The sequence below is a fragment of the Lissotriton vulgaris genome, chromosome 1_1, assembly GCF_964263255.1.
Source record: "Lissotriton vulgaris chromosome 1_1, aLisVul1.2, whole genome shotgun sequence".
In the NCBI taxonomy this organism is placed as follows: Eukaryota; Metazoa; Chordata; class Amphibia; order Caudata; family Salamandridae; genus Lissotriton; species Lissotriton vulgaris.
Window position 1 is genome coordinate 718,743,788 of NC_141685.1, and position 26,828 is coordinate 718,770,615.

Below are 26,828 nucleotides of genomic sequence, written 5' to 3' on the forward strand. Positions count from 1 at the left end.
CAAAGGGAGGCCATTTATCATTCCCACGATTCACTGATAGAATATTGATGACAAAAATATTGATAAACAAATATAGTCTACACAAATATCGGCTCCCACACCAACACAAGTAAGCACAAAAATATTGATGTAAAAAAATGGATGTAAAAAATATCAATTTAAATACATATATAATAACATATTATATATCAAATATATTAAATATTAATATTAATTGTAACAAAATAAATTACATTTTAACAAAATGTTACAAATAAACTTAATTAAAAAATAAACGCATAAACATAATCATTTTATTTAAAATAGTTTATAAACTATTATCTTTAATTTATTTTGAAACGTTAACATTTTATGAAAATAATATATATATATATATATATATATATATATATATATATATATATATATATATATATATATATATATATATATATATATATATATATATATATCAATAATTGAAAACATAACAAAAATTATATAATAAATTAAAACATTAAACTATTACAAAATATTGAAACTTAAATTTCCCAACACAATCAGTGCAACAGTAGTAAAAGTGTTGGAAAGCAAAATAATTAAGTTTACTTTTTCAACTGCAGTGAGTGCAACAGTAGGGAATGTGTTGGATAGCGGAGGGGTAAAAATTACTATTCGCACTCCAAAGAGTGCAACAGTAGGGAAAGTGTGGGATAGCGGAGGGGTAAAATTCACTATTCCCACTCCAGTGAGTGTAACAGTAGGGAAAGTGTTGGATAGTTGAGGGGTAAAAATTACTATTCCCACTCCAAAGCATGCAACAGTAGTGAAAGTGTGGGATAGCTGAGGGGTAAAAATGAATATTACCACTCCAAAGAGTGCAACAGTAGGGAAAGTTTTGGATAGCGGAGGGGTAAAAATTACTATTTCCACTCCAGTGAGTTCAACAGCACGGATAGTGGTGGATAGTGGAGAAGTAAAAATAACTATTCGCACTCCAGTGATGCAACATTAACGTAAGTGTTGGATAGCAAAGAGACAAAAAATACTATTTACACTCAAACAGTTAAACACAAAAAAGCTTAAGAATTATTTTAAAAGTCATGAAAATAAATAAACAATATTTAGAGATGAAAAATCTAATATATTAAATATATAAAAAGAAAAAATATTATAATATTAATTACATAAAAAAAACCTACAATCAATATATAATAGACAATAATAAATACATGTATTTACTAAAATCTTTTAAACTAGAAAATATTTACAAAGTAATTAATACATAAATGTATGTACTGTATTCCCTACCTTATAGCACCACACCGATAACAAAACACTTCAACATTTTTAATTATTTGTTTTACAAAATTTATATAAATTGATAATCAATTTAAAAAATAAAATTCATTAAAAAAGGAATACACATTAATTGACTTAACTATAAACTATGATATCCATAACACGCACCTAAACTAAACTATACATTAATAAAATACAATTAAAACCTATTTATAAATTAAAAACTATTACTATTAAGAACTAATAAGAAAGTAATTAAAATGTATTTAATACCCACCCTTTGCCCCTTCAAAAGCAAAAACAACAAACAAAAGATTAACAGTTACCCAAAATACATATCATATAATTACCATTAATTAACAACTATACATTAATTAATTAAATACAAATTACTTCCCAGCCTTTACTCCTATAAACACCAAAACAAACAAAATGTAATAAACAATTACCATATTTAATTAACAATAATTTTTTAACAATTAATTATCATCCAATAATTAATTAATCAGTTAAAAACAAATTACTTCCCACTCTTAACACCTATAAACACCACAACACACCTTAAACGTAATTACACATCCTGGACAGCAAACTCACCATGAGAAACCAGATAAATGTAGTCTCCTCCACCTGCTTCCTTACCATTCACATGCTCCAACAGATATCCAAGTGGCTCCCAGTCACCTCCAGATGCGCCATCACTTTAGACCTCATCACCAGTCACCTGGACTGCAGTAACGCACTCTATGCTGGAATCACCACACACCTACTGTAGAGACTGCAGAAGATGCAGAACTCAGCCTCCAGACTCTTACTCTGCCTCTCTAAAGGGACCGTCATCTCACTTCGTATAAAGAAACTCCACTGGCTCCCCATCCACAAGCAATGTCAATTCAAGATGCTGACCTACATCTTCAAAGCCATGCTCAATGAAGGACTTGCATACATCAACCACTGTCTGAACTTCAACCAACCTTCAAGAGATCTGCACTCTGTCTCCCCCCTCTCGCTTACAGCCCAGAATCCACCAAATTTACTGTGGAGAACACTCCTTCCCCTACCTCATAACAAAGTCCTCCCCCTCCACCTCCGGACGACACCCTGTCTTCAGGATTCAGAAGAGGACTTAAGACCAGGTTGTTCAACTGATTCCCCCAAACAGCTGGGCTCTGAGTGCCTGGATTCCCTCATGGGTGAATACAATAGCAGTGCTTTAGAATTCTGTATTGATTGATTGGACACATTTGAAACACCAGGAGATGTACCATGGGGAGGAGTTGTTCCCGAAGATCAGAAATTCTGTTTTGTCTATTTTGAGTTTGAGGCAGTAGTTTCATATCCGGTTGGTGGCATGGTCATGCACAGGTGGAAATTGGGAATTATGGTAGGTGGGTCTTCGATTGGGAGAGGGTAGGCTGGGTGTTGTCTGCGTATGAGATAATGTTCAGCCCATGAGTTCTGAATATGTTTGCCGGGGGGGTCAGATGAGGCCAATGTTGTTCATGCTTTCAAGGAGGTTGGATATGTTGGCATTGTTGAGGTCATCGAGGTGAAAGATGTGGTTGTCACAGGAGACGTAATGTTCACTGTTGATCGCTGTAAAATGAATTTGGGATCACATCGCAGAAGCCGGGGCGTAATCATGGAGGTTTGTAGGTGAGGGTGCATCTGATGGTGGTTTTGCCATCTATTTTGATTTGCAGTTGAGGTGTTCCATGATTGGGGTGGTGTTATCTGTGGCATTGCGCAGTGCATCTTTTCTTTGTGGATGATGATAATTCCGCCTCCATGTTTGTTGATGTGGTCCCATTGTACTGTGATGTAGCAGTTCAGAGTGCCAGTATCAATGTTGGGCACACATGCAGGGTTGAGATAGGTCTCGGTGAGGAAAAAGAAATCAGGATTAGGGAGATGATGGTGTCCCAGATCTCAGTGGTGTGCTTGCAGAGCGAGCAGACGTTGAGCAGAAGTCAGTGGAGTTGTTCAAGTGCAGTAATGGTAGGTGGCTGTTGCATGTGCAAGTTCTCTTGTATTGCAGGGACCTTCTCAATGGGGTGGTGCTGTGGGCTCCATTATGTAGGTCCTTTCAGGGGCGCTGGGAGGCAAGAAAGCGAGTGCTGCAGCACGAGGGGCCGGTTTGATGTGCAACGAAGAAAAAGGAACATCAACAACGCACGAAGAGAAACAAGATAAATTGGAAAAAGCCAGTTAAACAGGCACAAATGACAAAATAACGGGCACAGACAAGTACAATGGTATACAATAGAAGTACAAAGTACATAAAATAACAGGCACTGAAACTGAATAATAGGACACAGCAGTCAGCAAAAGGGCAGAGGCAAACAGACAAGAGCACAGATCAAGAGCGGTAAGGGGAGCTGGCACAAAGTAACAAAATGACAAAACTGACAAAAAATCGGAAAGTAACAGAATAACAGACAAAGAAGTAGAACAGTGGGGCACAGGTCAGAAAAAAAGGGCAGAGGCAACAACTGAAGCACAGAGTGGCGTGGGGAGCTGGCTCATGTTGTCTCTGTGGAGAGATACAGATAGGAACAAACTGATTGTCAACCTGTATGCACTTATTGGGCAGTTCCTCCAAGTGCTTTTACTCAACACATCTCTGAACTTCCAAACTTTGCATATAGGGAGCTCGAAGACTACAAAGGCATGCAAATAAATATTTGCATACCTTCATGATGCAGTTCAGTCTATGTGTGCTAAATAGGATTTCTGTTACTGTCCACTTGCTGCAGAATTTGCCAAGTAACATCTTAAAGTGGTCAAAGGGAGGAAACCAGGACCTTGATGTTTGTTTAGAAAGGTTGATGGTTGTAGTCGGAAATGTGCTAGAAGAGCTCAGAATTGCGTTTAGAGAAGGGTTTTGCAGTGGGTGGATATCTATCTGTTCGCATTAAGGTGAGGCTTTTTCAATTCCTGAAAAAGTAGCCCCTCGCCCCAACACAAGATGTCTGCCAATGCTTGTGGTAGACCTTGGCAAGGGGAGTTGACTTCGTGCAAACAGAGGTTGTGGGTGACTTCTTTATTTATCCACAGTAGGCAGATGAAAAAGCTCAGAAAAGTCTGCCCGTTTCTGATGATTTCCAATTCAACTGCCCAGATTTTTTTAAAAAACATCCATATTGCAGGCATAATGCCTATAATGTTCCGGCGCGCGAGGTAGCGGTCCAGTCTATCTGCGTCGTTCGGAGTATGCCAGAGCGGACGCGTGACGTGAGGTGCTCTGGATATAAATAAAGAGGCGTGGCCGAGAACGTCAGTCGGAGCCACGAGTTAAACACCATACCAGCTCCTGTAATCTTTAGCATTGCGGCGCCTGCTAACAATAGCGCAAGCGCACTGAACAACGCTACACTGGCGACGAGGGTCATTTAGAGCCCACTATGCTGTGTGCCCCCCCTGTTGATCTGAGGACATTTCTTCCAGTATAGCAGTGTTCAGGCCCCAAGGATACCACGAGGGCCTTGCCTGGAATGAGCTGCAGAGGTGAGGCATGAGGTGCGGTCACTGTGCCCTACAAGCTCTGTCCCAATGGTGGATGTGAGCTGCATAGGACACTGCCACCCCACACCACGAGGCAGCCATACGCCCAATTGCACAACAAAACAAGCCCTCTTGGGGACTGTGCTAGGCATCTTGCAGGCGACCACTGCTAAGGGGAAGAAGGAAAACAGGCCATGCAAGGGAACACCTACATCTCCCAGGCCGCCGCCATCACACATAGGATGGGAGTGTTACATGGCCTGTGCAGCGCTCTAAGCACGCGCCAAGATGGTGTTGATTCCCGCCCTAGAACCATTCATCGTGGATGGAGCTCCATCGCCCCTTGCCCCGCGCTGGAGGGACTGGACCGATCGTCTCCAGATCTACTTCGAGGGAGCAGGAATATCCCGGGAAAGGCGCAGAGCCCTACTGCTCCACCTAGGGGGCAAGGGTATCCACCTTATCTACAAGACGATAGTGGAAGCCACGCCGAAAACATATCACACGCTCCTCACTGCCTTGAACGCTCATTTTGAACCAATGGCGAATAAAGACTATGAGAGGTTCATCTTCCGCCAAGCAAAGCAGGAAGCCGAGGAGTCGTTAGACGCATTCCATGGCAGATTGAAGGAGTTAGCCAGCACGTGCAGATTCCGGGATGAACAGGAAGAAATCCGAGGACAGATCATCCAAGGCTGCTATTCATCTAAACTCCGAGTCACCATCCTCTAAGAAGATGGCAAGCCCCTTGGGGACATACTCACACTAGGCCGCTCCAAAGAACTGTCACAGGCAAGAGCCTCCCACATGGAAGCAGCCCTACACCGACCCATCAAGACAGAACAAGTCAACACGGCGGAGAACGTGAATGTGGTAAGACCCAAAGAGCGGCAAAATGTAGGGAAGAGGCAGCCAGACAAAAAGAAGGAGTGTGGATATTGCGGAGGCCAGCCCCACCGCATGCAGGACTGTCCGGCAAAAGGAAAGAAATGCAGCGCATGTGGGTGGATGAACCACTTTGCAGCAGTGTGCAGGTCTACGAGAGCCAAGAAGGAGGCTGCACACGCCGTACAGGAAGAACGGGACAGTGAAGACATAGATAACGACACAGAAGATTACCCAGTCCATTATGTATTCGCGATTGACCAGCCACAAAGGAAAGAACGCCGCCTCCCGAAGTGCCGCATCAAGATTCACCAACAGGAGGTGAGAGCCACCATCGACACAGGGGCATCCATTGAGCTGATGGCCGCTAACGTGTATAACCAGCTGCGCGCACGACCTCCCTTACGCAAAGCAAGAATCCGAGTATTCGCGTTTGGCCAGAAGACACCTATTCCCCTGATAGGGTGTTTCAAGACAGAACTGCAACACCAAGATTCGAAAGTACCCACCACCATACACGTCACGAAAGAGGGCAGTGGCATGCTATTAAGTGGGCAATCAACCGAAGACTTGAAGCTCATATCGTTTGCCATGGCAGTACTGGAGGAGGAGTTAGACACCATCATGGAAGAATTTGGTGAAGTGTTCAAAGGTATTGGATGCCTGAAAGGGAAAGAAGTCTCCCTCCATATCGACCCGTCGGTCCAACCAGTTGCGCTGAGGCACAGGCGCATTGCGTTCTACCTGAAGAAAAAAGTCGAAGAGGAGTTGGAGGCACTGGAGGAACAGGGCATCATAGAGAAGGTCAGTGGACCCACCCCATGGGTATCCCCGATCGTAGTCGCCCAGAAACCGAAACAGCCGGGACAGGTCCGCATCTGCGTGGACATGCGCCTCCCAAATGCAGCAGTAAAGAGAGAGTGACACCTAACCCCCACCACAGACGACATCCAGGGGGAATTGAACGGCGCAAGGTGGTTCTCAAAGATGGACCTTCGTTCTGGTTATCATCAGCTACCGCTCCACCCTGACTCTCGGTACATAACCACCTTCTCCACATACGTAGGCCTCAGAAGGAATCGGCGCCTCAATTTTGGAATATCAAGTGCCGCGGAGGTATTTCAAAATACCATCCGAGAATTCCTCAGTGGGCTTCCAGGGGTCTAAAATGTGAGCGACGATCTGCTAATATGTGCATCGTCAATCGAAGAGCACCATCAGAGGCTGAGGGGAGTCCTCCAAAGTATCAAAGAATCCGGCCTAACCCTACACCGGAAGAAATGTCAGTTCTTGCAGAGCAAGATTAGCTTCTTCGGCTACACATTCGCTGACCAAGGAGTAGCGCTGGACCCTGACAAAGTGAAGGATGTCCAAGCAGCCCCGGCCCCAACTAACGTCTCGGAAGCAAGAAGCTTCCAGGGTATGGTGAACTTCTGCGGACGCTTCATCCCGACCTCTCCAACCTCACGAAACCCCTCAGTGAACTGACAAAATCCGCCACCGCGTGGCAATGGGGCCCGGAGCAAGAACAAGCATTCCAAGCCACGAAGGCAGCTCTGTCGGCGGACACTACTCTGTCCTACTTTGACCCCATCAAGCCCACCAATGTGGCCGTGGACGCCAGCCCCGAGCAACGGAGAATGGGCGCCCATCGCCTACGCCAGCCGTTCCTTAACCGACACGGAGCAAAGATACTCGCAGTTAGAGGGGGAGGCTATCGCTATCCATTGGGCCTGCCGACACTTTCACATCTATGTGTATGGCCATTCCTTCATGGTATCTACGGACCACAAGCCCCTCACACCCCTGTTTCAGGGTTCGGTGTCAAAGCCGCCACTGAGAATTGAGAAGTGGATACTCCAACTGCAAGGGTATGATTACCGAGTGGAATACAAGCCGGGATCAAGAAATCCGGCAGACTATCTGTCGAGGCACCCCCGAGAGGCCACGAGAGCGGAGAAAGAAGAGGCTGAGGACATGCAGGAATACATCCGGTTGGTGACAGAAAGATCACGGCCCCTACCCACGAGCCTAGCAACCATCATTGAAGCCACCCAGAGCAATGAGTGCCTTCGACTAGCCGCGGACGCGGTCCGATCCGGTGACTGGCACCCCATCCAAGACACATTGAGCAGGAGGACACCACAAGCCAGAACAACACTAGAATCCATCTTGAGGGTCAAAAGAGAACTGTCTCTCGACAGCCAAGGATGCCTTCTATGAGGTCTCCTACTTGTCATGCCAACCAGCCTAACCCAACAGGCGGTGGAAATGGCACACCAAGGACACCAAGGCATGGTGAAAACCAAGAGCCGATTGAGAGCTAAGGTGTGGTTCCCCGGAATGGACCCGATGGTAGGAAAGACTATCAGAACCTGCATCTGGTGTCAAGCGGCGGGACAGCCAGATCGTTCGCACCCAGTCGTGACCGAGGACAACCCTCAGAGACCGTGGGAATGCGTGAGTGCTGACTTCGGGCACCTCCCCGATGGGCACTATGCTCTGGTAATTATTGACGACTTCACGAAGTATCCGGAGATAGAGATCGTGGGAAGCCAGACAGCCAAGGAGGTCATTGCCAAGTTTGAAAAGACTATCGCCACACATGGCATATTCAAAGTGGTCAAGACGGACAATGGTCCCCCCTTTTAGTGTCAGGAGTTCGCAGAATACTTGAAGAGCTGTGGAATTCATCACCGCCAAATATCTCCATGCTGGCCCCAAGCCAATGGGGAAGTGGAAAGGTTCATGCGCACACTCAACAAGACCATTCGCATTGCACTGGAGGATGGGTCACCGCTGGAGAAAGCCATCTACAGCTTCCTGAGAGTACTGGCTAACCCCACACCTCACGACAGAGGCAGCGCCAGGGGCTGCAACCATAGGCCGAATAGTGAAAGACACTCTCCCAAACCACCTAACTTGGATTCCGGCACAAGCTGACGCGGAGAAGACCCTAGCCAACCGGACTCGCTCAAATGACCAAGCCAGCAAACGGCGAGGAGCCACGGAATCCAACATTCAAACAAGAGACCAGGTATACGTCAAGGATCGATATCCAGGAAGCAAGTTCCGACTCCCATTTGAACACCAACCGTGGCCTGTCACCCGCCGAACTGGCACCATGGTGACCCCCCAGAGGGGAGCAGAAACTGTCACTCAGAATGTCTCATTCTTCAAGAAGGCACATCCCGGTACACCACCTCATCAGGGGCACGACGTCATGCGAACCAAACGGGGGAAATAACACCCCAACCCGAGTGACACCTCTGGTGGCCCCGTCCGGAGGAGGGCAGTCCAGATATGGTTTGCGAAGAAATCCAGCACCCTCTTCCCAGCTGGCCGACTATCTGGTGTAGTGATCCAAAGAACTGAGACTGTCAGACTGGTAACAGATCCATCGTTTTTCTACTGTGTTTTTGATATATTTGCTGTTTAATAAAGGTTAGAAGGAATGTAATGTTCCGGCGCGCGAGGTAGCGGTCCAGTCTACCCGCGTCATCTGGAGTACGCCAGAGTGGACGCGTGACGTCAGGCACTCTGGATATAAATAAAGAGGCATGGCCGAGAATGTCAGTCAGAGCCATGAGTAAAACACCATACCGGCTCCTGTAATCTTTAGCGTTGCTGCGCCGCTAACAATAGCGCGAGCGCACTGAACAACGCTACAATGCCCTGCCGTATTAGAATGCCTTGTTTTGCACTGTGAGGAATGCATAGATGAAGGAGTACTTGTACTATCCAGCACTGTCAGGAGATGGACAAGGCAATTAATATAGTGGGAATTGCATTCATTTAATTATACCAAATGACGGGGGAACCGAACAATGGTCCCACCAAGCTTCACAGCCAAAGAACTGTATGAATCCAATGAGTTAAACGCCACACCATGTTTCACCATTTATTTAGTCATCTTCCAAACTTGACTGAGGAGAATAGTTGAACTTCATTGATTTAGAGTAAGAAAGTCATTTTTCATGTTGATTAAGATGGGTAAAATTCATGTGTTTGTATATATTTTTTTAGATGCCCCTGACAAACGGAAAAGTTTTTCCCAAAATGCCTTGGGTTCAATAATAAAATCATGGTATGTGGAAACTATTCGTGTTCCTGAGCCGTTTGTGAATATCAACGTCCAGCATTTGATATGGAAAAAATTATTTGAACAGCAGTCAAGTTTGGAAGATGATTAAATAAATGGTGAAAGTTAAGGATAAAAAGGTGTGAAACATGGTGTGGCGTTTAACTCATTGGATTCATAGAGTTCTTTGGCTGTGCAGCTTGGTGGTACCGTTGTTCCGTTCCCTCGTGATTTGGTATAATTTGCAGCGCAAAGGGACGAAGCTTGGACAAGTTGGCATGCCGATACAGTGACGATTCGGAGTAAATATGAATGAAATGGTACAATGAAGGTGTGTATCTCTCACCCCCTGTAACTCTTTAATTTGATTATGCCACCTCAGGCCTCTGATACCTCATGATACCATGTTCCTGAACAGGGGCACCAGTGCGGCACATGTGTGAATCCAAGAGCGCTGTCACATGTCTGGACAATTTATGTACCTGAATGCAGTTATTATTAAATAACTACAATACCCATCCCCTCGCAGTGTCCCTAATATCAACTGTGTTGGGCCTTATCATGTTTTCCCAACCCCAGAGCAGATGAACAACTCAATTCTACTTAGCAGGTAGAAAGAAAAGAATTTTCACCCATTTCGAAAATTTGCTAGAATATTATACCCACCCAATTTATAATGCCTCATCAACTGTAGTAAGTGCTATATAAATGCAATTTCAATACCTGTTGGTCAGCAGATGATATGTTTCCCTGGCGAGGGCATGAGCATATGCCACTGAGCACCCAAACTTCTACCTCCAGTACAGTACGGTTTCGGGAGGGTTAAGACTTCGATTACAATGCCTATCTCTGACTAGAGGTGGGCGAGCTACAGAAAGCTGGATCCAGGCTCGAGTCTGAAGCACGGCTCTGGCTCAGCTTGAGGTCCTGTAGGAACCTCAAGCCCATATGAACTGAGCTTTCCTGTGGCTTATGTATACCATGTATACAAAAATGGGGGAAAAAGGGGGATCTTTGTGGATCCAGAGGGCCAAATTACCACTCAAGAAAGAGTGGAAGGTCCAGACCGCAGCGTGGGCCCTCAGATAACTGGTACCAAGGAGGGGACTGGGATGTTCCTGGGTTCAAAGTACAGGTCAACGAGGAGTGGATATGTGTAGGAGGTTAATAGGTAACCCACCTGTGGGTATCCATTTTGTTGGATATATTGGCCTCACACACCCTTGCAGGTGTCATGCTTCATCATGGGCAATGCTCCTCGTTGGGTGGGCGGTGCAATACCCAACGGGCAACACCTCAAAGAGAGGCTCTTTAGCGGAGAACTTTTAATCCAACTGCCCTTGGGTTAAGTGTGGGTGAGGGGTCAGAAAGGTTGTAGACAGTATGCGAAATTAAAATAGCGAAGGGGTACCAGAAGGAACTTTATTCGGGTGGTCCCGTGTGCTAACTAAAAGCAACAACAGACTAGCAGAGGCTTTCTGGATGCGTTGAAATCGTCTCAGGAGCTGGAGACAGAGCTGGAGATGGAGCTGGAGGGGAGGGGCAGGGTGAGGGGTAGTAATGTATGGATTACGAACTTTAACAGGTAAGTAAACATAAAAATAAATAAAATGAATTTCGTTGCTTGCACTGCATCACCAAATGCGATGCAGTGCGCGCAACAAAATTAGTTTTATTTATTTTTAGGTTTACTTACCTGTTAAAGTCCGTAATCCATATATTACTATCCCCCACCCTGCCCCTCCCCCTCCCCACGTCACCGCCCGGCGGTACTCCCACTACCGGCCGCAGCTGTTTCTGCGTAGAGGGTGTTTCCATAGTCCAGCCTGCTGGTGACGAGGGCCTGGGTGACTGTTCTTCTCTTCTCCGTGGGGATCCACCTGAAGATCCTGCGGAGCATTCGGAGGGTGTTGAAGCAGGTTGAGGAGACGGCATTTACCTGTTTAGTCATGGAAAGAGTGGAGTCGAGGATGACCCCCAGGTTGCGTGCGTGGTCAGTGGGTGTCGGGCTGTTCCTAGGGTTGTCGGCCACCAGGATTTGTCCCAGGCTGAAGGGGTGGAGCCGAGGATGAGGACCTCCGTCTTGTCCAAGTTCAACTTCAGCCGACTGTTTCTCATCCATTCGGCAACAGCCTTCATTCCTTTGTTTAGGCTGGTTTTGGCGGTGTGGGGGTCTTTGGTGAGGGAGATGATCAGCTGGGTGTCGTCGGCGTAGGAGATGATGTTAAGGTCGTTCTGTTGGGAGACGTGGGTGAGTGGTGCCATGTAAATGTTGAACAGCGTCGGGCTGGGGGAGGAGCCCTGTGGTACGCCGCAGATGATTTTGGTGCCAATGGAACGGAAGGGGGGGGGCCGACGCTCTGGGTTCTACCGGAGAGGAAGGATGTGGTCCAGTCCAGGGCCTTCTCTTGGATCCCCGCGTTGTGTAAGAGTGTTCGTAGTGTGTGGTGGCAGACCGTGTTGAAGGTCCAGGCTGACAGGTCCAGGAGGATGAAGGCTGCTGTTTCTCCATTGTCCAGCAGGGTCCTGATGTCAACGGTGGCAGCGAGGAGGGTGGTTGTGGTGCTGTGGTTGCTGCGGAACCCGGACTGGGACGAGTCCAGGTTGCTGTTCTCCTGGAGGAATCGGGTCAGCTGTTTGTTGATGATTTTCTTGGTGACCTTTGCCGGGAGCGGGAGCAGGGAGATGCGTTGGAAGTTCTTGAGGTCTTTCGGGTCTGCCTTGGGTTTCTTGAGTAATGCGTTGATCTCGGCGTGCTTCCAGCTTTCCAGGAAGATTGCTGTCTCGAAGGATAGGTTGATTACTTTCCGGAGAGGGGGTGCGATGGCTGTGCTGGCTTTGTTGAAGATGTGGTGGGGGCATGGGTCTAGCGGTGATCCGGAGTGGATGGTGTTCATGGTCTTGCTGGTGTCCTCGTCGTTGACGCTGGTCCATGAGAGGAGGCGGTTGGTGCCGGTGGTGGTCATGGAAGTGATGGTTCGTGGGGTGGTTGTGGCATTGAAGCTGTCATGGATATTGGCAATCTTTTGGTGGAAGAAGGTGGCCAGCGTGTCGCACAGGTCTTGTGAAGGCGGGATGTTGTTGCTGTTGGAGCTGGGGTTGAAGAGTTCCTTCACAATGTTAAAGAGCTCTTTGCTGTTGTGTGCGTTGTTATCCAGGCGGTCTTTGAATGAAGCCTTCTTGGCGGCACTGATGAGTTGATGGTGTTTGTGGGTGGCATTCTTGTGGGCTGCATAGTTGTCTGTGTTCGTTCGCAGAGCCAGTTCTTCTCCAGTTTTCGGCATGTTCGTTTGGAGACCTGGAGGTCTTTTGTGAACCAGGTGGCTCTCTTATTGGTGTGGCTGCTGGAGGGAGTCTTGAGGGGGGCAAGGGTGTCTGCGCAGTCGTTGATCCATTTACTGAGGTTGCGGGCGGCGGTGTTGGGGTCGATGGAGTTGGTGGGTGGGCTCCTGTCAAGCGTTGTGGTTAGCTGGTCTTCTGTGGCCTTGCTACAGCGGCGTCGAGGCATCTGTTGGGTGCGTTGGAGCGTGGTGGGTTTCTTGAAAGTGAAGTGGATGCAGTGGTGGTCAGTCCAATGGGGTTCGGTGGTGTGGTTGAAGGATACGCGGGGGCTTGTGGTGAAGATGGGGTCCAGCGTGTGGCCGGCGTGGTGGGTTGGTGCTGTCACGTGCTGTCTGAGTCTGAGGTTGGCGAGCAGGGTGGTGGAGTTGGTGATGTTGTTGTTTTTGAGGTGGAAGTTCAGGTCCCCGAGTAGGATGTAGTCCGTGGAGGCGAGGGCATGTGTGCTGATGAAGTCGGCGATGGAGTTGCTGAACTGTGGCCGGGGTCCAGGGGGTCTGTAGATGAGGGTTCCCCTGAGGGTGGTGATGGGGTCGGTGTGAATCTGGAAGTGCATGTGTTTGGCGGTGCTGAGGTGGACGTCGGTGTTGGTCGAGACTCTGATGGTGTTCCTGTGGACGATGACGATTCCTCCTCCTACGCAGTTGGTGCGGTCCCTGTGTGTGATATTGTAGCCTTCCGGGATGGCTATGGCGATGTCAGGAGCTGAGGTAGGGTTCAGCCAGGTCTCCGCCAGAAAGGCGATGTCTGGGGAGGTAGAGTTGAGAAGGTCCAGTTGTTCGACTGCGTGTTTGCGGGTGGAGCGGGTGTTGAAGAGTATGCATCTGAGGTGGTTGGGTTCTTCCGCTAGTGGTTTTGCGGGCTGAGTGCTGGTGAAGCTGCGGGAGTGGAAGACAGAGCAAGGTTTGGGCAGAAAAGGGGGGCAGGGCAAGAGGCAGAGTTGAAGACACAAAATGCACAAAATACAAAAACGGAGATACAGAAGAAAGTGGGCAACAAAGAAAAATATACAGCACGCACTATGTGGGGCGGAGGAGCAGCGAACCCCCGTCAGCAGGAGCTGGAGAGGCATTGACACAGTGGAGGTGCTGTACGGCGTGGGGAGCGGCCTGGCCTGCAAACAGGGTCAAGAGTCACTCTCACTGCTGCGCAGCGGCCTCCATATATGGATAGGTGCATCACGCTTAAATGCAAATGCAACAGAGGGTAAACAAAGTAACAAAGCTTGTTATCACTTCACAGATACTTAAGGGAGGCATCCTTTTGACTCTGTTCAGTCCATGTCTACAAGAAATATGCATGTACTGTAAGAATGTCAAATGTGTAGGTCTGTCTCAGCATTTACACAAATAACAATTTAAATACCATTATTTTATTTCTTTGAAAACACTACTCTTCCCAATACAGGGTGTTAGAGCACTTTATGTAACATAAGCATTATTCTTTGAAAATAAATCATGTATGTAAATCGAGGTACACAATGTGTTACATCAGCAGGACCACCGTAATTATTCAACTGTGAGGCAGTGATCATTTTCACATAATTATATGTTTTGGAGCATTTGCCACATAATCCATCATCTGCCGCATAATCTGCAGATTTGAACAAAAAAATGTTTTTTAGCCAAACAGTTCTAAAGTTACTAAACATGCAGTGACACATGTTGCTGCACAGTGAAAGGCCCTTTTGCAAAGGTGGACTGGTCACCTTTTTGTTGCTTATTGCAACATTTGAGTATTGAAATTGAGGTAATGAACTGCAACTAATGCCCAGACAGTGTTACCAAGTTTAAAAATGACACAATAATGAAGTACTATTATTAAAAAATGTGCTGCATTATGCTGCAAAATTTACCTTTTCTTGCTGCAGAATTCCAGTGGCCCTGTATATAAAACAGTGAGGGTTACAAGGTGTAGGAGTCACATGTCCTTCATAGCTCACTGTGCTATATTAGAAGGATTACAATTTATGCACTTCAAGCAACAAAAGGAACGCTGGGCCCTATTCACAGAACTAACTTAAGACAAAATCCTAAACTTACTACCATTTGGTATTCACAGAAGGCACATCCTCATTTCAGTATTCACAGAAGTTAGGAGTCCTAACTTTAGGACTCCTAAACTAAGAAAAATCATCACTGGCATTTTAAGTGTCTGGCTGTTATATATCAATTTAATGTTTTTTTTAACCTTGTAAATATTTTAAACATCCTTTTAACTATATATTTATTGATGATTGTTTCAAAGCTCACTCTCGTGATTTAACTAAGAAGGTTAGGGATAACATTTGGTCATGCATTAGCACTTTCTGAATTTTATATCATGTAAATCTGTTGATGATATTGTGGCCACGTATAACTATGTGTATTATGTATTTTTTATATGCATTATTATATATATTGTGTTTCTGTATATCTTTTATGATGCAATTGCAACGAAATAAAGATTATTGAATTGAATTGAAAGAAAAATCCTAACTTTAAGAATTTTAGTATTCACAGATGGCATTTAGGAGTCCTAATGTTAGGACTACTAACTTCTGTGAATACCAAGATGAGTAAGTGCCTTCTGTGAATACCAAAATGAGTAAGTGCCTTCTGTGAATACTAAAATGATAGTGAGTTTAGGATTTTGTCTTAAGTTAGTTCTATGAATCGGGCCCATTGTGTTAAAAGCAGTGACCCACTTGCCTATCTACATAAAAGAAAAATCTGTCACCTGCATGTTACATGATGTGTTTTGAAGGAGACACATTAACCTTATATACTACTTTGCTCAGTATACTAGACAAAATAGAGACCTCTGGCCAATGTGTTAAACGCCCAGAGTTATCTTATCATTATTATTCCATGAGATTTACTGAGCACACAGATATCTTTGCAGCAGATGTCTTAACCCCATAAGAATTTTTTTAATGCAGACAATGCAACCAATCAAGCATAACAGATCTACTGCCATGTTTCCCCTTGTTGCTAATTTCTTTGTGGCAGAGTTTCAAAAAGGATAAATGTATTAATTGAGGCTCAGAATCTGCATCGGGGTTGTGCCACTTTTTTGGCACAACCTTACGCAAAATGTAATTTGTTAAATCTTGAAATGCGCTTAGATGTACTTATGATAAACCTGCTAAACATATTTGTGAGGCGTTCATTTTTTTATGTCACTTCTTGTGATGTCACTTCCTGTGCGGCCACTTCCTTTGTTGCCAAGCATGATGTCATGCGACGTGGTCATGATCTGAGATGTCACGCGCCATGATGTCATTTGCATACTGCCTTACTTCGTTATTCCCCCCACTTTTTTTCATAGGACTTGTGCCCTTTCTTCTTAAATAATCTGGTCTACACACAGAGTTTACGTGGCAAACGCCTTACTTCTTAGTGCACTAATCGTTTATGTTTAAAAACATTTACCTTTAGTAAATACTTCTCAGTGTGACGTATTAATATCAATGTTTCTTGTGTTCTAGAAATACACATTTTTGATTTTGAAGCAACTTGATCATATTTTATATGATGTTTATTCTATGATTTACATAGCAAACATTCTCAGGGCTCGGCTCTTGCACGAGCGCTATGATCCGACCAAGACCCCTAGCTCGGCTCTGTCTCGGTTGTACAGGGCCGCCCATCTCTATCTCTGACATAGAGAGTGCTGTGCACCGAGGAGACAGCACCAGATGTGGGATGCCGAAATGTCTTTCTAGAGATATCACTAACTTGTAAGCTCACAATATTTAAGAGGTTTTTTACTCAAAAGTAAAAACGCACCAAAATAGTTGTTCTAAATCAGAAATTACATAGCTCTCACGGGTGAGTTATCCAAGAAAAGACCGCAGCAGCTAAAAACTCAGTGGTTCGCATGTTTGTTGAGGACACATGACTGAGAAATGTGCTAGTTTTAAAGAATGTCTATGCCCATTTGGGCATTTTTGTTTTACATGAACCCACAGCCGACTCACACCCACCTTCCTTGCCATCTTGGTAGGCTGTTTCTTCGTGGCTTAAGAGTATGTTACCCACTCAAGCTCATCCTCTACACCCTCTATTTTGTTAGCAAGCAGCTTTGTTTCTTCCTGGCTCCTTCACCTTCTGTAAGGTAAACAGAACGTCAGCCACCTGCGCTATCTTCGTAAGGTCACCAATCCCAGGGTCTGCCGGGAAATTCCAGCGACGTACAAAACAATGAGCACAGCCGGGCTTTGATAAGAGTCTGTGAAGCTTAAATCGCGGAATTCCCGGCACGATCTCTGTCCAACAAACAAGACAACGCAGTATTGTTCCTGATTGCTGCTGCCATAACACCTAATCCCACTGGCTCCCCACAGAGCGAGGAGGGCAAAGCAGAAAGACAAATTGTGTAACATGAAAAGAAACGAGACATAAACTCCCACAGGGAAGAACATGTCAGGGCAGTGGCTATAATGGCCAGGGAGGGCCAGCCTTTGTTAATCTTTGTCCCGCTCCAAATGAATTTAGGGGCATATTTATGAGCCCCTTCCGCCGCCGTAGCTTCACTTTTTGTGATACTCTGTCGGGGTAATCCACAAAATAGTATTTATGAGGCCAGGCAAGGTATGGGGGAAGGAAGGGCAGCGCAAAACGCTGTCTTGTCCTACTCTGCGCTAGGGAAGAGTTCCATGGCCGTTGTGGTGGGTGTCACAACTCAACTCTGATGTATTTTAATGCTTCCCCAGATTTACATGACTATGTATGCCCAAACTGCACTCCTCCCCAAGGGAGGCGCAACGAGGAGAAATAACTTTATTTCTCATCATTATTTCCTCTTTCTATGTGTGCTGCATTCTGCATCACTCATAGAAAGAGGAAAACGCCTCCCAGGATGGTTTTTGTGCAGGAATGCCCCCGTCTCTGCACTAAAGCAATCCTACTGACAACACAGGCTCCTTTGCACCATGGTGCGAGGGTGTCTGCGTTGGTGCTAGGCTGCCAAATCAGCGCCAGTGCAGGGAGAAAGAACAGGAATGCACCATATTAGATAACTACGGTGCACTCCTGCCCATTTGCCTGCATTGGTGCTAGGCTGCCAAATCAGCGCCAGCACAGGATAAAAGAACAGGAATGCACTGTATCAGATAACTACGGTGCACTCCTGCCCTTTCACTTTGATATAGGGCAGCGCAGCACAGCGACTTGCTGCACTGCCTCATGCCAAATTCCCATAAATCTTCCCCATAGATCGGAAGCTGGCAGGGACTCTAGTAAAACAGAGAAGTTAAATGAACTGCAACATTTTGAAATAAATGCAGAACACAAACGAGCATTGGCAAAGTCAATTGGTGTCACCTATGTTAGATCTATTGGCTTAGTCAATGGGTTTTTTAAACCATGTTGTACAGTAATTTTGTGCAGTATAGCTGAAAAAAAAAAGAAATACTGTGTGACGCGGTCAACGCTGGCCACGTCATGGCACTTTATTTGTATTTTTTTTTAATTTCCACAATTCTGCACAGCAGTTGTGCTACTGTTCAACATGGCTAAAAAACTTTGATAAAGTCAATAGATGTTGCATAGGCGAGATGATTGGCTTTGCCACTGACTATTTTGTTCCTGTTACTTTCTAAGACTAAGACTTGTAAAGGAAAACGGATATAAATTCATTCTCATAGTCTCTTAAAGAAAAAGTCCTAGGGCAGTCAGCTTTCAGGTAGGGCTGGTACCTCTGAACCAGCGATGTTTACCCGCTGATAATGCTTAATTTTTAAAGGAATAAATGCCAGGGCCCTCCTCAGGAGGCCACTGTAGCTTGCACCACATATTTCCACTGTCAGCGCTGCCAATGACAGTACCTGCACAAGTACTAACCATCACACTGTAACAAGTATGACAATTCAGACTGTTCAAGGCCCTCAAACCTACAGGAATGGCTTGGCGGCAGGTGTTAATTGTTTTAAATGCATATAAAAATAATCAACTGTTCTTCTGCTCATCTTCAAATTACCCAAAGAGTGTCACCATGAGGCAGCTGTCTTAAAATCCAACATTACCAATTAAGTGCCGGTGCCACGCACCCGAATACACCAGCTAAAATTAAGCACTGCCTCTTTGACAGGTGCCATAACATGCTGAATCTGTGGTTTACAGATTGCATGCACACCTCCAACAGATTATTTTATTCGTATTTAAACTTGTGACCAGCATGTTGCATATAGATCTCTGCAGCCAGTACAGTAATGGCCGGAACGGCCTTCTTATGATGTCAGTCACCTGCCAGCAGGTTATAAACAACTGGGCCGGACTACCCGTAGCGGGCACCGGGCGTCTTCACAGTGGGCCGCCAGGGTGGGGGCTGGTTTTGAGCCCATGGGGGGCCGTTTTTGGGCCGATAATATCGGCCGCCAGTAACAAAATTGGCTGAAACCGGCCCTAGCGAAGAGGTCCCCGGGAGCTTGGTTCCTTCCCAGTGTAAGAATTGGCTTTTGTAGTTTGGTTTGCCCTGTTCCCATCATGCACTGGGACAGGAACAGACTAATTTGCATACAGCCAGGTTCTGAAACTGGGATGGTGCAGTGAGCTAAAAAACAGTGTTGGATCTAGCCCTGATCTCTTGACTGGGTGAGAGCTTTCTGCTTAATTCAGAGACTCTGTCCCTCACCACCCCTTGTTGTAAATATTTTTGTCCACCCTAAGCGTGGAAGGGTATTCTCAGATGTGAGACCCTTGCTCATTGCACCATCAGGATTCAAGCAAACCGGGCCGAAGACGGCTGTAATGCCAGAAACCGGTCCCCGGGAGCTTGTTTCCTTCCCAGTGTAAGAATTGGCTTTTGTAGTTTGGTTTGCCATGTTCCCATCATGCACTGGGACAGGAACAGACTAATTTGCGTACAGCCAGGTTCTGAAACTGGGATGGTGCAGTGAGCTAAAAAACGGTGTTGGATCTAGCCCTGATCTCTTGACTGGGTGAGAGCTTTCTGCTTAATTCAGAGACTCTGTCCCTCACCACCCCTTGTTGTAAATATTTTTGTCCACCCTAAGCGTGGAAGGGTATTCTCAGATGTGAGACCCTTGCTCATTGCACCTCAGGATTCAAGCAAACCGGGCCGAAGACGGCTGTAATGCCAGAAACTGGTCCCCGGGAGCTTGTTTCCTTCCCAGTGTAAGAATTGGCTTTTGTAGTTTGGTTTGCCCTGTTCCCATCATGCACTGGGACAGGAACAGACTAATTTGCATACAGCCAGGTTCTGAAACTGGGATGGTGCAGTGAGCTAAAAAACGGTGTTGGATCTAGCCCTGATCTCTTGACTGGGTGAGAGCTTTCTGCTTAATTCAGAGACTCTGTCCCTCACCACCCCTTGTTGTAAATATTTTTGTCCACCCTAAGCGTGGAAGGGTATTCTCAGATGTGAGACCCTTGCTCCTTGCACCATCAGGATTCAAGCAAACCGGGCCGAAGACGGCTGTAATGCCAGAAACCGGTCCCCGGGAGTTTGTTTCCTTCCCAGTGTAAGAATTGGCTTTTGTAGTTTGGTTTGCCCTGTTCCCATCATGCACTGGGACAGGAACAGACTAATTTGCATACAGCCAGGTTCTGAAACTGGGATGGTGCAGTGAGCTAAAAAACGGTGTTGGATCTAGCCCTGATCTCTTGACTGGGTGAGAGCTTTCTGCTTAATTCAGAGACTCTGTCCCTCACCACCCCTTGTTGTAAATATTTTTGTCCACCCTAAGCGTGGAAGGGTATTCTCAGATGTGAGACCCTTGCTCATTGCACCATCAGGATTCAAGCAAACTGGGCTGAAGACGGCTGTAATGCCAGAAACCGGTCCCCAGGAGCTTGTTTCCTTCCCAGTGTAAGAATTGGCTTTTGTAGTTTGGTTTGCCCTGTTCCCATCATGCACTGGGACAGGAACAGACTAATTTGCATACAGCCAGGTTCTGAAACTGGGATGGTGCAGTGAGCTAAAAAACGGTGTTGGATCTAGCCCTGATCTCTTGACTGGGTGAGAGCTTTCTGCTTAATTCAGAGACTCTGTCCCTCACCACCCCTTGTTGTAAATATTTTTGTCCACCCTGAACGTGGAAGGGTATTCTCAGATGTGAGACCCTTGCTCATTGCACCATCAGGATTCAAGCAAACCGGGCCGAAGACGGCTGTAATGCCAGAAACCGGTCCCCGGGAGCTTGTTTCCTTCCCAGTGTAAGAATTGGCTTTTGTAGTTTGGTTTGCCCTGTTCCCATCATGCACTGGAACAGGAACAGACTAATTTGCATACAGCCAGGTTCTGAAACTGGGATGGTGCAGTGAGCTAAAAAACGGTGTTGGATCTAGCCCTGATCTCTTGACTGGGTGAGAGCTTTCTGCTTAATTCAGAGACTCTGTCCCTCACCACCCCTTGTTGTAAATATTTTTGTCCACCCTAAGCGTGGAAGGGTATTCTCAGATGTGAGACCCTTGCTCATTGCACCATCAGGATTTAAGCAAACCGGGCCGAAGACGGCTGTAATGCCAGAAACCGGTCCCCGGGAGCTTGTTTCCTTCCCAGTGTAAGAATTGGCTTTTGTAGTTTGGTTTGCCCTGTTCCCATCATGCACTGGGACAGGAACAGACTAATTTGCATACAGCCAGGTTCTGAAACTGGGATGGTGCAGTGAGCTAAAAAACGGTGTTGGATCTAGCCCTGATCTCTTGACTGGGTGAGAGCTTTCTGCTTAATTCAGAGACTCTGTCCCTCACCACCCCTTGTTGTAAATATTTTTGTCCACCCTAAGCGTGGAAGGGTATTCTCAGATGTGAGACCCTTGCTCATTGCACCATCAGGATTCAAGCAAACCGGGCCGAAGACGGCTGTAATGCCAGAAACCGGTCCCCGGGAGCTTGTTTCCTTCCCAGTGTAAGAATTGGCTTTTGTAGTTTGGTTTGCCCTGTTCCCATCATGCACTGGGACAGGAACAGACTAATTTGCATACAGCCAGGTTCTGAAACTGGGATGGTGCAGTGAGCTAAAAAACGGTGTTGGATCTAGCCCTGATCTCTTGACTGGGTGAGAGCTTTCTGCTTAATTCAGAGACTCTGTCCCTCACCACCCCTTGTTGTAAATATTTTTGTCCACCCTAAGCGTGGAAGGGTATTCTCAGATGTGAGACCCTTGCTCATTGCACCATCAGGATTCAAGCAAACCGGGCCGAAGACGGCTGTAATGCCAGAAACCGGTCCCCGGGAGCTTGTTTCCTTCCCAGTGTAAGATATGGCTTTTGTAGTTTGGTTTGCCCTGTTCCCATCATGCACTGGGACAGGAACAGACTAATTTGCATACAGCCAGGTTCTGAAACTGGGATGGTGCAGTGAGCTAAAAAACGGTGTTGGATCTAGCCCTGATCTCTTGACTGGGTGAGAACTTTCTGCTTAATTCAAAGACTCTGTCCCTCACCACCCCTTGTTGTAAATACTAGCGAAGAGCTTGGCTGCAACTTTCCACACCCTCTAGGGGGGGTCGGCCAAGCAGTTTTCCAGGCCCGGTTTTGGTTCTCAGTCCGGCCCTGACAAACCTCTCTCTGCAGTATTCACAATAGCTCCCTAAACTTCCTCACATGGAATGAAGCTTATAATCTTCATGTTGCACACAGATTTCTACAGCGAGTAACCCGTAGGAAGTGGGATAAGTTTAATCCTGACTCCGCTTATTGTCACACTATCGCAAAACCCAAAACATAATGCACATTAATTTTCCCAATGTATAGAGGAAGTAACAGCATGGATGGCAGACCACAGCTTAAAACTTAATGGCAGTAAGACAGAATTGATGGTAATGGGAAGAGCACCTTCTATCTGGACATCAGCCTGGTGGCCGGAAGCACTTGGCCAGCTCCCAACCCCTACAACCGAAGTCAAGAACCTTGCAGTATGGCTTGACCCCAACCTGACATATGAAAATCAAATCCGAAAAATAACAGGCAAATGTTTTTGGAACACTAAAAACCCTACGGAGAGTCATTGACCTACTACCGGTTCAAGACAGAAAAACTATAATACATGCTGTGGTCACCTCTCAGATTGACTACGGCAATTTGCTATACCTAGGTGGAGCTAAAAAAAAGGCTGATGTGTGAGAAAGTACCATCTTTCATTGGTATGCTCCCACTTTTTGCTGAACTGCTGATGTACTTTGACTGAGTGTGCCCTGGGCTCCTACCAACGAGGTACCCAGGGCATGTGTTCCTTCCCTAAAGCTGTATTGAAACACAACCCAATTGGCATCTCTGGCAACCTATTAGCCCCTAGTAAATGGTACCCTAGGTGTCCAGGGCCCAGGGCCAAGGCCAGAGAAGACCCCTAAGGGCTGCAGCACTTCTTGTGCCACCCTTAGGGGTCTGTACCCACACACTGCCTTTGCAGACTGAGTGTCTAGGTACAGCAATAAACAGAGAGTCGACATGCCACACATCCCTGTGTGCCATACCCACAGAACCCACTGCCCTGGCATACTTCAGTCACCCCTCTAGCTGGGTGCCCTATGCCAGTGGTGTGGCACAGGTGCATGAGCCCTTTGCCCCTACACTACCCAGAGCCATTACTGAGCACTGTAAGTGCAGTGATGCCATTAAGAGTATATGGTGCTGGGAGGTTGTCATTACGAACTCCACAGCAAAGTAATGGCTACACTGAAGACTGACAATTTTGGTAGCAAACTTCTCAGCACATTAAACCTGCACTGATGCCAGTGTGGGATTTAATGTAAAATGCACCAGAGGGCATCTTAGAGATGCCACCTGAAAACCTAACCTAACCTAACCTACAATCCACATCTAGGCTGAGTGGCCGCAGAGGCTGCCACACAGCAGATATGTTGCTGGACCCCTGGGGGGAGAGCCCACGCTCTCCTGGGCCTGCAACAATGCACATCCTGGGCAAGGTGCTAGGTCTCCTCCCCCAGGATGGGCAGGGGGAAGCCTGAAAGGCATGCCGCCTCTGTGAGCTTCCCAGACCATTTGCTGTACCCAGCAACTGGCCCCCACCAGTTCTGACCCCCACTCTGGCGGGAAGACAGGTGGGAAACCCTAGGTCAGGAAGGGGGTTGTGCCAGCCTGTGCCAACCACACCCCTCAGGTGGGGGAGGCGAAGTAAAGCACAGCCCCGGGCTCCAGCCATCTTGAAGATGGGGAGCCCTGCCCAATCACAGCTAGGCTCCTGCCCTCCTCCCACAGGAGAGGAGCAGGCTAGGGGGTGTACCCACCCCAGGACAGGTACCTATTGGTCCCTGCCCTTGCCCTACCTGTAACGCCCCTAAATTTAGTATTTAGGGGCACCCTTAACCTTCCTTCCTCAGATCCCGGTAAGAAAAGAAGAAAGAAGATCAAGAAGAAGAAGACCCGCCGTGCAGCTGCTAACAACAGGACGACACCCACTGACTTGGCCCCAGCCCTACCGGCCATCTTGAAGATGGGGAGCCCTGCCAAATCACAGCTAGGCTCCTGCCCCCCTCCCACAGGAGAGGAGCAGGCTATGGGGTGTACTCACCCCAGGACAGAGACCTATTGGTCCCTGCCCTTGCCCTACCTGTAACACCCCTAAATTTAGTATTAAGGGGCACCCTGAACCTTCCTGCCTCAGATCCCGATAAGAAAAGAAGAAAGAAGATCAAGAAGAAGAAGACCCGCCGTGCAGCTGCTAACAACAGGACGACACCCACTGACTTGGCCCCAGCCCTACCGGTCTGTCGATCCTGGAACCTGCTTCTGCTCAAGCCCGGCGACTCCTGCGGACAGCAACCATGGGAAAACTAGAGGACCTGCCTGCCTTGACCCTTTAAAGACTGGGACTCCCATAGGCAGAGGCCCTGCTTCAACAACCAATCCCTGGTGCCAGCCAGGAAGCTCAAGACCTGCCCACTCTGCACCCGCCAATCCCGGCCCGTGCCCGAGGGATCCTAGACCACGAGGACCTCCCCCCGGTGACTGGGACCTGAAGTCCAGTGCCCAAAGACCCTCCTTGACGAACCAGATGACGCCTGCAGCCTCAGAACTAGGGACCCCTCCAATTGCGATCAGCTGAGGGTAAGATTTCCCGAAACCCAAAGACACCCCTGCACCCAGCGCCCTGCGACACCCTGTGCCTCCCTTTGGGGTACCTACCTCTTCTCCAGGATCCCAACTTACCTCTCAAAGTGGTTGTCGCACCTGAAGAATCATCGTCCCTGAGTCTGCAGCCCATTGAATAACATTGAGCGCCCGACAGCTTAAAGGCACCCTGCACCCAGCCGCCCGAGTGCTCCTTGTAGCGCAACCTGTGCCCTATCCTACTTCCCCATTTGCTCTGAGCAAGTGACCAGGAGCCCAGCTCCCACATCTGCGTGGCCTGAGTCTATGCCCAGAACCCTAACTTCCCCAAGTACTCACCTGGAAACCGATAACTCACTTACCTGCCATTGGATAACATTGACTGGTTTGACTTGAAAAATCTTCTAAGTGTCTACTTTTGAAAACTTAAAATATTCACATAAAATCCACCGAATTCCGAATTCCCGAAGTACTCACCTGTGATCACCTGTGATCAGGAGAGATGCCAGTGCTGCATCTTGTCGCCCAGTACTGAAGCGCAAAAGTAATCCTAGTCGGGGTTACTAGTAACTTGAATTTTCTCCGTTGGAACCCATTATGTACTTCTCTGTGAAATTTCTTCTGTCGACTTTTGAAAACTTGAAATATTCTTTAAAAATCATACCAAATACCGAAACGTAACTACTTACCTGTTTTAAGTTGAGACCCCAGTGCTGGACCTAGGAGCCCAGTACTGGATTACAAAAGTAACAAGATCGTACTTTAACTGCAACCTGAATTTTCTCCCATTGGATAACATTGCCAGTTTTTCATTGAAAAGTTTCTAAGTGTGATCTTTTAAAATAGCTTTATATTCCTTAAAAATCACTGCAATAACAAAAACATTTTTAATAAACTGTTTTCAGCTTAACTCCCAGGACTGAACTTAGGATCCAGTCCTGGAACTACCAGAGTAATCTACAAAGTAATCAGCTGTGTTTATAAAGAAAAACCCATTGAGCTCAATGCTAAATTGTGTTTAGAATTGTGTTGCCTACTGCAACCTCTGTACCTATTGTGTTTACAAAACGTATTGCCTTTCTGCAAAGTAGTCATCTGAGGCCTCTCATATTGAGAGCAGTATATTTTGATACCTGTTGGTTCTAAAAATAAAACAACTATATCTTTCGATATAAAAACAGTTGGCCTGGAGTCCACTCTATGAGTGTTTGAAACCCTTTGCTGACTGAGTGTGTACAACAAATGCTTTACACTGTCCTCTGGTACTGCCTTACTGCTCGACCAAGCTACCACTTTAGAGAGTAAGGTCACACCTAGCTTTAACCTGTTATACCTCTGGGGTTTGTGGACTCTATACACACTGTACCTTTTCCTGGTCCAGTATATATAGAACCACTTTCTCACATGATGAAGGTACAATCAGACTAGAACGCCACTGCCCGGCTAGTGCTGAATCTAACTAGAAGATAGTCTTACACAAAGGCCCTGGCTAAATGGCATTGGTTGCCTGTGGGCAAGAGGATCCTGTTCAAGGCAATGTGCTTCTGCCATCGTATCCTAGCAAATAAAGACCTAAGTTATCTACAAGACATGATTACACCGTACACCCCCAATAGAAGCCTAAGATCTGAAGGAAAGTCATTGGTCATAGTACCCAGATTTAGGAAGGCCAGGCTAGGAGGCTGCTCTTTCAAATACCTGGCAGCAAAACATTGGAATTCA